At 39.8% G+C, this 13,655-nt stretch overlaps 1 non-coding gene across 1 annotated transcript; it reads left to right on the top strand.

Moving 5' to 3' along the window:
- Nucleotides 1–221: 221 nt before the first annotated feature.
- LOC115802401 (U6 spliceosomal RNA) lies at nucleotides 222–328 on the top strand. Its single transcript, XR_004022867.1, has one exon. It is a non-coding gene; the product is annotated as a U6 spliceosomal RNA (small nuclear RNA).
- The last annotated feature ends 13,327 nt before the right edge of the window (nucleotides 329–13,655 follow it).

The following is a 13,655-nucleotide window of genomic DNA, read 5'->3' as shown; positions in this document are numbered from 1 at the left end:
TCTCCCCCAGCACCCAACTTGCACATACGCAAGAGCTGAGCAGGTTCCCCAAGATGATGTCAATGCCAAGGCAGCACAGAAGCCCTTGGCAGGAAGTTAGAAGAATGTAGTAAAGACACAAGGTAGAAACTCTGTCTGGTGGCATCTGTGCAGAGTTAGTCAAGTCCTGCATAGGGCTGGTGGTCACAGAAGTAGATGGAGTAAAAGAAGGTATTATGCCCGTGCTCACTTCGGCAGCACATATACTAAAATTGGAACGATACAGAGAAGATTAGCACGGCCCCTGAGCAAGGATGACATGCAAATTCATGAAGCATTCCACATTTGGGGGAGGAGATATGGGGATATACGTTTATGTATAGCTGATTCACTTTGTTATAAAGCAGAAACTGACACACAATTGTAAAGCAATTATACTCCAAAAAAGATGTTAAAAAAATAAATAAAGATAAGGAAAGGGAGGCAAAGATAGTAAATGATGCAGCTAGGCTTGAATTCAGATATACTAGCCCCTGATATATGTTCTTAGACTCCAAGCTACAATGTCTCTCAGCTATGATGATAAATAATTGTATGTGTGTTGTGATTAGGGAAATCTATTCTTTGTCAACTTTCAGGATATTGTATTTGAAAAAGCCTTAAGGCTTCTTTGAAGAGGATCCAACAATGAATGGGGGAGAGGGATAATCCTGAGCAGAAACATAAGCAAAAGTGCAGATGTGTGAATATGCAAGTCCTGTGTAGAAATCATAAGAGTGTATATTTGACTGGAGTTTGAGTTATGTGTTTTAAAATAATAGAATCTAAGTTTTATATGGTATCTTGGACCCAATTCATGGAAGGTCTAAAATTCTAGACTGAAAATATGAGCTTTATTTGGTCAACAATAGGGAATACTGATGGCTTCCAAGCAGGTCAATGATGTAAGCCTAGGAATTTCTGTTACTGTATTTATGACATCATCGTACTTAGCCAAAAAGTAAATCAATAGGGCATTTCATTAAAAATGTGTTAAGTAATTGATTGGTAAAAAAAAAAAAAAAGGAAGGTAATTATGCCCAATACAGTCTCCCTCTAACATTATGGTTCATGACATGCCTTCCTTTAAGTCCAAAATATTATAGTCCCCTTCAAGCTATGACCAGCCACAGTGCCTGCAAGGACCTAACACAACAGACTGATGGAGCCATCTCTGCTGTTGCAGTCGGCCTGAAGTCATAACTGATACCACCATCAATCTGTATCATCATTTTTCTATTTCTCTCAAACTTGGGCAGAATATTGGCAGCTCTAGATTGTTCTTCTGGTCGAATGACCTAGACTTTCATCACTTAGAAACCTGAGCTTTTATTTTTCTTGTCCTAGTTGGCCCAAGGTTGCTCAATTGCCTATTTATAGCTGTCACTGACCACAGAATCACTGAAAGACACTTCAGTGTATTCCCAAATCTCAGAGCTACTTCTCCTCCATCCCACTAGGTAGCAGTATCTCCTTGTGATAATCAGACTCAAGTTCCCCACCAGCATAGAACTTGTATCTTGTCCTACTGGTCCCCTCACATGAGGATCCAACAGTGACTGGGGTAGTATAGCTTCATTCAGTGGAACCCTTACTGTATCCTTGATAGATGTGTTATATACATAAGAACCACACTTCCTATTCAAGAAGAACCTAAGACTGTGAGGACAACTCTGGTCCCCAAGTGAGTCTCTGGGAATGATGTTTAAAAGAGCCAATCCTACTTCTACCCTTCGGTTCCCAGACCCTTGTTTTCTAGCCACTAGCAAAAGAGCATCATATATTAACCATTTTCCTCTGAAAGTAGAGTCTAAGACAAAAGCTCATATACCATCTCCAGAACTTTTTTATCTTCCCACACTGAAACTCCATACCCATTAACCAATAACTCCTCATTACTCCCTCTCCAAAGCCCTCACAGAAACTCTTCTACTTTCTATCTTTATGAATATGGCTATTCTATGTCCTCATATAAGTGGAATCATACAATATTTGTCCCTTTGTTTCTGGCTTCAACTCAAAATGGTATTAGAAGTTCTAGCCACAGCTATTAAGCAAGACAAAGAAATAAAAATCATCCAAATTGGAAAGGAAGAAGTAAATTCAATCTCTGTTCACAGATGACACGTAGACAACCCTAAAAATTCCACACAAAAAAATATGGAGTGGTGATGTTGCACAGCATTGAGAATACACTTAATGCCACAGAATCGATCACTTAAAATGGTTTAGATGGTATATGTAAGGAACGGCACCAAAAACGGAGGAGAACTTAAACAAGCTTTATTTGGGAACACTCCCGGGCGAGGTTCACTGGTCCGAGAGAAAGGGGCCAGAGAAGTCGCGCCCGGGTGTGGGCGCGAACAAAATTTATAGGGGTGGACGCAGGGGAGGTGCTTGCTGTGTGAAGCAGCACTTTTTTGGTAATCTCTCGGGTGTTGTGGCAATGTCAGGTGTCGGTTGCATCAGCCTCAGAGTCATTGGTTCCGCCCCTCGGGGAGCAGGAAGACTGGGGCCGAGTGGTGTGGCAATGTCAGGTGTCGGTTGCATCAACCACTTTGGCGGGGGTTCCGTCTGGCTCCCTGGGCCCTTCCCCGGACCTGCTGGCCTTACAGTATATTTTACCACAATAACAAAAAAAAAAAAAAAAGAAAACTGCTTTTGATTTTCTTTGTTGTTGGGAATTGAGAAAAATTCCAGACCAGTAGCCACTGCCAATGTCAGAAGTTGGGAGAGCCACACTGGGGCCACCTGCTGTGTTTGGGGAAACCATTACCACTTGATAAAATAATGGCTATGTGAATGTAGGGAAGGGAAAGAGTATTTTAACTCAGAGAGTCAGGAGAAACATCATGGAGGTATCTCATGATAGAGACCTTGAGGACAGGAAGAATTTCCACACTGGAAGTTGGGGAGATTATTACAGACTTTTCAACTGCAGAAGCAAAGACATTGGCTCTTCTGCCTTGGGAATATTGAAATCTTTGTTCAATCACATTTAGAACATATTCTGAATACACTGCTAAGGTTATTTCCATTTTCATGACTGCTAACTAGCCGAGAAGAAGGAGAAGACAGTAATTACAGGAAATAGTTGACATTTATGAAGAAAGAGGTACCCAGTGAAATGCAGGGTCTCCTTTCCCCCATTCAAGTTCTTCTGAAAGTACTTCTCCCTGCTTCTGAAGGTCATCAAATAGATTTTAAAAACCTAGAATTTTCAAGACCATCAGGCTGTTGGAATAAAATTAAATATACATTTGAATTCCTCTCAAGGTTTTCAATTCTTAGAATTAAAGGTATTTATTACAAAATTACTTAAAATTAAATCTATATATTAAATGTAAATATATATCATCTACTTCATATAGATCAGCGGTCCCCAGCCTTTTTGGCACCAGGGACCGGTTCCGTGGAAGGCAATTTTTCCACGGACGGTGGCGGGGGCGGGAGGGTGTTCAGGCGGTAATGTGAGCAATGGGGAGAAGCGTCCCGGGGGTTGGGGACCCCTGATATAGATGGCCCTTTCATCAGCAACACAAACTCCCTATGTTTCCCCCCAGTGCCTATTTTTTTCAGACCTTTTCTTCAATGTTTCTATTTCTTCCTTGCGGCCAAATGAAAGAGGAATCTGATGCCTTTTCGGTGTTCAAATATTGGGTTGCTAAGCATCCTTGTAGCATCTTTGCCAGGGGCTTTGTCCAAAGCACATGCCTTTATGCCTGCCTCCTTTTTATAAGCAACGTCATTCTTTCACAGTATAGAAATGAAGAATCTATATAACCTCATCAGATTTCCTACATGGGCCCAGTTAGAAAGCATAGCCTCAGAGTTAGTCTCTTCACTGTCTGCAGACAAATACGGTGAGAGGCAGCCTGTGCTGTGGTTTTGTCAGCTCTTTAGTAAATTACATGTGCGGGTAAAGAGGATAAATGATAAAGAGGATGACCCTTGCCTGCTGATAAAACACATTCTTTATTCTCCTTTCTCTACAATGTTGAATAACACCATAGGGCATAAGTTATTATATACTTTATACAGTAAATGAATAATTACCACTCATGAAGCCAAAAAAAGTACTTCAAAGAATATCATGTTTCCTAAGAGGAAGTGGAGAGATTCAGAACAGTGAACACAGGTTTCCAACTCTGAAGTCTTTTTACAGCGTGATTTTTTTTTTTTTTTTTTTTTTTTTTGCGGTACGCGGGCCTCTCACTGCTGTGGCCTCTCCCGCCGCGGAGCACAGGCTCCAGACGCGCAGGCTCAGCGGCCATGGGGCCCAGCCGCTCCGAGGCATGTGGGATCTTCCCGGACTGGGGCACGAACCCATGTCCCCTGCATCGGCAGGCAGACTCTCAACCACTGCGCCACCAGGGAAGCCCCAGCGTGATGTTTTTTAACATCTGAACTAGATTATGATTCTGCCAGCTACATGTGTATTTTAGCTTCTATCTTGCATTAAATCACAAGTAGTAATTGCCATTAGAAGAAATTGGAATAGAGGAAGGAATTTTTTTATTTACTTTATTTACCTAGTTTTGTATGTATAAAGCACTTGCTCGTGTCATCACTGACTCTCCACAGCAACCTTATAGAATAGGCATCATTACCCCACTTTAATAGCAGAAGCTGAGAAGTACTAAGAAACTTGGTCAAGGTCAATCTCCGAAGAAGTGGAACCCAGATTTATACAAGATCTATGTGAACCAATAGCCTTGACTCTTCAAAGTCCAGGACATAGTTCTCATGAGAATTCAATGTATAAAACTACCAGTAGAGCTTTTAATTTTACGAAAACAAAAATTAAAATTTTCCTTAAGAATAAATTTAGCATATACAATATATGTTAATAATGTCTATAAAACCTGTGCCTCAAAACTTGCTTATTAAACACAAAGAAAAGTTTTTTATGGTTATTTGACCTCCTAATATTTAGTGTTATTCAGTTAACACATTTTGCTTCAATTGAAAACGAAAAAAAATTGTAACAGCATTAATTCAGAATCAATTCAGTTCACTAACATAATACTCTAGGTATTTTTCTTCTCGATAAGGAAAGACATTCTTAATATTGCAACCTATTTAGAATGTTAGCATCAATCTTTTCAAGGAACTTAATCTTATATATTTCAAGCCAACAAGGCAAGAAAAAAAAAAAAAGAAGACAGAAAATTAAACGGAGGAATAGGGAAGGTGAAATAAGGAAGCCACCGAGAAGCTTACAAGAATGGAGTTCTTCTGCCACCTGGTGGCTCTTTTGTATTATAACCAGACCTACTTTATTCAAGGCTTGGGGGTGTTTTGTTTAAGACACGTTTTAATGTATTTTTATTTCCAAAAGATAGGTTCACTCAGTGGTTTCCAAACCTGGATGCCCAAGAGGGTTACCAGAAAACACATTCGTGGGATCCATCCCTTGATATTTTGATCTTGTATTTGAGTGAAAGGCCTCGGATAGTTTTGCAATTACCCCAGTTGATGATACACAATTGATTTTAGATTGGATGTGACAGAGCTTTGTAAGCTTTTCCTACACAACCAGTATCCTCTTCTTTCTGGGCTCACAGCTAAACTCCACTTAGTGCCTCTCTTGAGCAGGGTATGGCCACGTGACTGAGCTCTGGCAAATGGAATCTGGCCGCCTCCATCTTTGTTGACTGTGGTTGCCTTGTTTTCATTGTCTTCAACTCGGATATGGTGGCTAATTTGGGCATTGGTGGCAAGCTCTTTTTTGAAACTTTTTCTTCTGCTTGGTTTAGTTAGATTTTTCTCCCTTTATTCTCCTCCTACCAAACAAATGAACATCATCAAAAGATCTCCCTCCATTCCAGCCAACCTAGCCTCTCTGCTTCTCCAACACATCAAATACGACCCCACTTAGGGCCTTGGACCACCTAGTGTTTCTGGTTGGAACAGTCTTTCCTCAGGTACCCACATGGGACCTGCCCCACCTCCTTCAGGCTTTGTTCAAACATATGTTTATCACAGACCCTCCTATTTATAAATACAACTCCCTACCAGCAAACTGCTTATTCTTCTAACCATGCTTTATTTTTTCCATAGGAATTATAACATTCCACATACTACACAATTTTAATACTTATTATGCTTATTGTCTTTTTTACCCTATAATACAAAATACAAATCCAACACAGGGATTTTTGTTTTCTTCAGTGCTGTGTGCTCAGAAACAAAAACAGTACCTGGCACATTGTAGATGCTCAAAAAAGTATTTGTCCAGTGATTGAATGAAAGAAAGAGTAAATTGATGAATTATGACCCACGCTGTTGGTAAATAAACACATGGAGCAATACTCAGCCTTGCAAGTATTCAAACATACAAATGTTAAAAAGATATTTTTATAAGTAAGATTTTTTTGTATTCATTAGCCAATTTTTATGACCTTTAAATATAATTCCTAAACCAAGTGAAAGTGTAATGAATTGCATACACATTTTAGGTAAATTGATGCAGTTATTTTTAAAATCAACTTACATGTACTCATAAAGACTTTACAATATTTGACCCAGTTTTAGAATTGTGCCACAACAAAATAATGTTTTAAATACATATATTTTACTTAGCCATTTAGTCAGCATTGCTAATAATGATGAAGAACTGAAAGAAACTAAATGTTTAATAATAAGAAAATAATGAATTAAATTATGTTAATTCTATGCAGCAGACTATTTTCCTGCCATTATAATCATAAGAACTATGCTTCAATATTGAAAATTATTTATGGAAAATGATGTATTATAATAAAATTTTTTTGAATTTTATTTATTTATACAGCAGGTTCTCCGATACGCAGGCCTCTCACTGTTGTGGCCTCTCCCATTGCGGAGCACAGGCTCCGGACGCGCAGGCAAAGAGGCCATGGCTCACGGGCCCAGCTGCTCCACGTCATGTGGGATCTTCCCGGACAGGGGCACAAACCCGTGTCTCCTGCATCGGCAGGTGGACTCTCAACCACTGCGCCACCAGGGAAGCCCAGCAGGTTCTTATTAGTCATCCATTTTATACACATCGGTGTATACATGTCAATCCCAGTCTCCCAGTTCATCACACCACCAACCCCACCACCTGCTGCTTTCCCCCCTTGGTGTCCATACGTTTGCTCTCTACATCTGTCTCAATTTCTGCCCTGCAAACCAGTTCATCTGTATCATTTTCCATTTAAATCTGTAATTACACAGTTTTTATATATTTGCGGGGAAGGACTCTAAGGAACGCGCAAAAATTAGAAGAATTTTTGCATATATGGGTGATGAGATTAAATCTTATTTTTAATCTCCCTTTCCCAAATGTTCCAATTTATTGCCACAATTTTTACAGTTCTCTACTATTGGAAAGGCAAAGAAACTGTCTTGTTTCTAAATGTTTTACCCTCACCTGATGTGAATTTATTCTAGGTTCCAAAAAGTGATTATTACTTGCTTTTATTGTATTCATCAATACCAACTTACATCTCTGTGGAAAGGTCTTTAGTGAGAATCTGTAAACCCGATTTACTTGCATGAAAGTGAGCAATTTGTCCAATAAATTCAGGCTGAATTTAACATCAGTTCAAGAACTAAAGTGCTCTTTCCATTTTCTCCTGTGTCTGTTATACCTACAGACCTACATGAGCCCACGTTCTAGTTGCTTGGTTTGTAGAGACATGTGTTCATCTTCCTGCGCATTTGAGTAAGTAGGACTGTCTATAATTTTTCCTGTTTTCACTCATTAATGTCCATTAGTTCATAGCACACTCCCCAGGAATTCATGGAGGGGAGGGGTTTTCAGACAAAGGAATTCAGGGCATGCACCCCCTCAAAAATTGGTTTTTCCCCCCTGATAACGGAACTAAACCTCAGCCTTCACTAAACCCTGAGATTGCTCTCTCCTTGCTTGATTGACCCTCCCTACCAGCTCTCAACCCAGCTCCGTCCTTACCTTCTGTTACCTGTGACCTGATATATTGTTGAAATTCAGTCTTCCTCCCACGTGCCTTGCTCAGCAAGGATTTTGGCAGTGGTCTAGCTGCCCTTACTGGTCATGGAGAGGGATAGCTGCTCTCCATTTCAGAGTCTTCCATTTGCATGACCCTCTGTCCATCCCCATTCAGTACCACAACCCAAGAATTAACTTTTGGGATCATAACATTACTCCTTGGGGTGAAACAAAGTCAAATCAGGCAATCTTTGATTCTTATCCTTGTAAAGCTAAAGAGTCATATGACCAAAACAAAACAAAACTAAGAAGAAAACACCCTCCCCATGGGTCTTCTTACTCCAAAGCCCATATCTAAAGAAGCATTACACTTCTCACACCACTGGCAGGCTTGTCACAGGATGTACTTTGGTCAAAGAAATGTCAAAGTGGTATGTTCCACTTCCAATAGTAGCTATTAGAGCTATCACATGGTTCGTCCATTGCTTTCTATTTCCTCTGATGAAAGACTAACAATGCCCTAGACAGGGGCTGCTTCTTCAGCCGAAGTCCAGGAATGAAGCAGAGCAAGTATCCTGCGATGGAGTTTAGAAACTAACAAAAATTGTAAACCCTTACTGTTAGAGACCACTAAGATTTTTAGGAGCCATTTGTTACCCCAGCATAACCCAGCTAATGCTGCCTGATACAACTTGTGTCCTCCTATGATACAGTGGGCTAGCTGTGTGACCTTGGGCAAATGACCTAATCTCACTGTGCCTCATCTATAACATTAGGATAATACCTATTTTGTGAGGTTATTGTGATAAATAAATGAGTGAAAACTTATAAACACATAAATATTACATAATATATGCTTAATAAGTGTTTGTTACTGCTACTTAGTAATTATTATTATTATTACTATTATTATTCCACAGCAGACATATGTTTTGTCCTAATTCTATATATAGTTTCCAGCACAGTGTCTGACTCATATGGTGCCCCACCTAGACCTATCTTCCAAGTGTCTTTAATGAATCAGCCATTTCCCTTTTTTTAGTCCCCTCAAAGAACTACTTCCATTGATTTTCTGTTTTTGTGTTGTTGTTGTTGTTTTGGCCACACCATGCAGCATGTGGGATCTTAGTTCCCCGACCAGGCATTGAACCCGCGCCCCCTGCACTGGAAGCATGGAGTCTTAATCACTGTATCGTCAGGGAGGTCCCCCATTGATTTTCTTTTACCATCATTTTTTTTCTCTTTTCCTTTAAACTAGCAAAGAATTTAAAACATAAATTTAAACAGTATCCAAATACCTTCAAAACATTCAGCTCACCTTTACTTGGTACCCTGAGTTTTGCACCTTCATAGACTTCAGTCTGTTCTTGGCCTTAAATGGAACTCCAAATCATTCATTTTATGTAGCAAATTTTCTGTTTAAAGGACATCCTAGGGCACAGTTTGTTCGATTTGTATACACTTAGAAGTACCTGAAATGATCATAGTTATGGAGCCAGAGCCTCAAGGAAAACTCTTTTTAGAAACCATTCTTTCCTACTGCCATGTTCTCAAGGATGAGGAATAACGTTCTCTTCTCTTTTTCCTAAGTGAGACATTTATACAAAAGACAACCTTTGTTTCTTAGAAATCCTATAATTTTTGTGTCCTTAGTTTCTTTACATCTTTCTATTTTCCTACACAAAGCATCTTTAATCATCTGTGACATTGATTTTCATTGCAACCCATTTTCCTGGATTCTAGAAACAGAAGACACATGCTTTAAATTACCATTTTTCACTGCTTTAAATGATCATTTTTCACACACAAAAAAAAATAGATAAATAAAATAGAAAGTTCTTTCTCAAACTGAAAATGATTCTTTTCTGTTTGGCTTGGTAGATGCTTAAGAGCTTTTGGGTTGTTCCTTTTCCCTGAATTTCTAACTGGCCACCTGGACTTCAGCTTCTCCCTCAACCCAATCCTTTATTTTGTTGCCAAAAATCATCTTAAAATTTAAATTTGATCATTTCACTTTCTGGGGGAAGTACCTCTGCAATAGAATAAAGGCCAAATTATTTCGTGTGATCTTCTTCCCTAGACTCTCCTCCCTAAAGCTCCCTCTTCCTCCCATTCCTATGATGTAGCTCCTTCTTCATCTTCTGTTTACTCTCTAACTCCTTCTTAGCCACCTTTTTATTCTAGACCTATGAATGTGGGCATTTCCATAATTATGTCCTCAACCCTCCACATTTCCTTTTCTATATCCTCCCCACAGAGATCACAACTCTTCCCAAGTTGTCACCAATAATGACCCATAAACATTATCTACAGCAGTGTTGTCTGAGAGAAAGATAATGTAAGCCATAAATACAAGCCACATATGTAATGTTAAATTTTCTAGTAGCCACATTTAAAAAGAAGCAGAGGAAGTTAATTTTAATAACATATTTCATTTAACCCAGTATATCCAAAATATTATTTCAACATGTAATCAGTGATTTAAAAGTAAGATATTTATCTGTTTTTTTTTTCCTTTGGGTTTGCTTTTTGGACTGTCTTTGAAACAAAAGTGTGCTTTCCACTTAAAACACATCTCAGGATTAACCATATTTCTTTAAAATCCTCAGTGGCCACACGTGGCCAATGGCTACCATATTAGACAGTGCAGATCTAATGCAATAAACACATTACCAAAGTGTGCCTTTAATGATCTGCTCAACATCTCCTTATATGCCTTACCAGCACTTCAGATTGACCAGGTCTAAACAAAATACATTTTCCCCATACACTACCTAGTGCCTCACATATGCACCAGCTCACCATCCTGACTTGCTATCAATGTCTCCAACAATGCCTCAGTACTTAAGTTCTATAACCACCCTAATGTTGAGCAAGCAGAAGGAATCTCTCAGGTCATCCAGTTCTACTCCAGGATTTTCCTCTACAAGTTCTTAACTTTTGGCTACCACACATGTGAACCTCCTGAGATTGTAGGTAAAATGTGTGTATGTGGGTCTTTCTGGGGATAATATCCTTAGCTTTAGAGCTCAAAAGAGTTTAAACACCATGAACTAGGGTCAGCTGTGCTTCTTCTCTCTTCTGTAATAGCCACACCCAATCTATTACCAAATCTTGCACATTCAATCTTCCATATTTCTCTAAGGCAAACCTATTTCTCCTTTCCCACTGCCACTTACTTAGAGCATACCCATATCTCTTGGATTGCTTCAGCTGCAAGAGCAAGAGACCCTTCCAGGGAGCAATGGGGCTAATCTGTCATTAGTAGAAGGGCAGCTGGAGCTTGATCACACGTGAACACCCATGACAGGATCAGGCAGAGATGATTAGGAAAAATCAAAACAACATCAGTGGGAAGATGACCTGTGACCACACTATACCAGATGGCACCGGAGCCAACTGAATATGTTGTGTCTGAGACACCAGTAGGGTTCCCAGCTTGTGGGACTTAGTGCTCTAAGAAGAGACTGGCTGTGGTCCTTAGGGGAGGACCCTCAGCATTTCTATGCTCAGGTATGTAGAGTAGACATGGAGCCAGCACTGGTCTCCCTTGACTGTGCTTGCACCCATGCCAACAGATTTGTTCTCGTTTGCACAAGATGGTTCCTGGTATCCTCTGGTTGGATTGGGGATGCAGTTTAAGGGTGCGTCCTCCAAGTCTGAGTAGAGAGCATTTCCTTTCAGAGTCTAAAGATTCCTCCCTGCCTTTTCCAGGGCTGGTAACAGTTTTCTGGAAGTTGGACTTTGGGCTAAAGCCTTGACAACTGACTGCCCCTTCCCTGGGTTCCTCTCGCCATTGCATCCTGCAGACCTTTGCCTGATTAAACATCCTCTTTTAAAGATACAGTGTCACTCCCCTTCTTAATTATTCTTATGGATGCCCCTCAACCAAGAAATAAAATCAAAACTCCCTAGCACTGAATTAAAGACTTCTCTGGCATCTGCCCACAAAACTACCTATCTTTCACATTTCTCTACCCATAACTAACACCCAGAAGGGGGATGGATATCAGAGCTTTCGATCCTTCTGCTGGCCATTTGCATCATATTTCCAAAGGGACAATTTCAAAGCTGCATACAATAAATAGCATTAGATAAGACTCTCCTATGTAGGTGCATCGATACATGTTAATGAAGATAATAGTTTGGCCATATATAATTTAAAGCACTTACGTTGTCAGAACGTCTCACACCATAGGAGTCGTGGCTCACATTTATAAGTTCATTCACAACTCCCTTCATCAGAGCCCCTACCCACTCCACACAAACCTGAGCAGGCAGGAGATAAATTGTCACTGCTAACGTCAGACCCTGAAACTGAAAAGTGCCCCCAGATTGCTGCAAAAGAGACCAAAGTGCCCTCAAGACACTATTTCAAGACACTATTTTAGCCCTGATGCAAATTCCTATATGAACATTCTACCACCTTCTCATGTCTACAAAGAGTTAAGCTTCCTGGAAAACACTGGTGTTTTCACAAGACAAAGGCATGGTGGGACCCTCTACTGTGTGTCCCTCAAGCAAGTGCTGGTGACCGTGAGATCAAACCCTTCAGCTGCTCGCTGTCAAATCCCCTCTGTTTCACACCAGCCTATAACCAAAAGCATTAGATCTCTCTCTCCCTCACACTGCGTGCTAACCAGAGTCCAAGGTGCTGTCATGTCATTTATGTCTTGATCTCTACTCACTGGTAGAACCAGAACCAAATCTGAGAAAAGACTGAGGATGTTTAGTTGCTCAGGTTATTCATCAACTACCTACCTGGGAAAAAGAAGCTCCACGCTGGAAGACATAATACTCCGTCTCCACACCTCCTCAGAAAGAAAATATCCAAAGCCACCAGAATTTAGTCCTTGCCAATAACCCACTTCTCAGCACGTCTCATTCAATGATAAGGATTCAGGGAGTTCATGAGCATAAATGGGAAGTTGCTGATTTCTACACAAAATCTCTTGTGAATCAGTTTAAAAATAGTATTTGATAATTAGACCGGGACATATTTATTTTAAAACAAATTTATTTAAAACAAATGCGTTGGGCTTCCCTGGTGGTGCAGTGGTTAAGAATCCACCTGCCAATGCAGAGGACACGGGTTCGAGCCCTGGTCCAGGAAGGTCCCACATGCCATGGAGCAGCTAAGCCCATGTGTCACAACTACTGAGTCTGTGTGCCACAACTGCTGAAGCCCACGTGCCTACAGCCCATGCTCAGAAACAAGAGAAGCCACCACAATAAGACGGTGCACTGCAACAAAGAGCCGCCCCTGCTCACCGCAACTAGAGAAAGCCTGCATGCAGCAATGAAGACACAACACAGCCAAACACACACACACACACACACACACACACACACACACACACACGAAGTGCGTTCATTCAAATTTGGGATAAATATGATGAATTAAATGGTAATTCAATATGAAATATCTCAGTAATGTAACAAAAATTCTTCTACAGCACACATTACTATTATATATTACATTACACATTATACTATTACATATATACATATGTAATAGTATACATATTACATATGTAATTATATACATATCACATATATACATATGTAATGTAATATATACATTACATATATACTATTACATATATTACATATATATATTACATTACACATTATACTATTATATATTACATTACACATTACTACAGCACACATTACTATTATATATATATATATATATAAA

The sequence above is a fragment of the Delphinapterus leucas genome, chromosome 4 (genome assembly GCF_059928025.1).
Source record: "Delphinapterus leucas isolate spDelLeu-1000000601 "Yukka" chromosome 4, BTC_Dleu_Yukka2, whole genome shotgun sequence".
NCBI lineage: Eukaryota > Metazoa > Chordata > Mammalia > Artiodactyla > Monodontidae > Delphinapterus > Delphinapterus leucas.
This window is presented reverse-complemented; position numbering and strand designations above follow the sequence as displayed.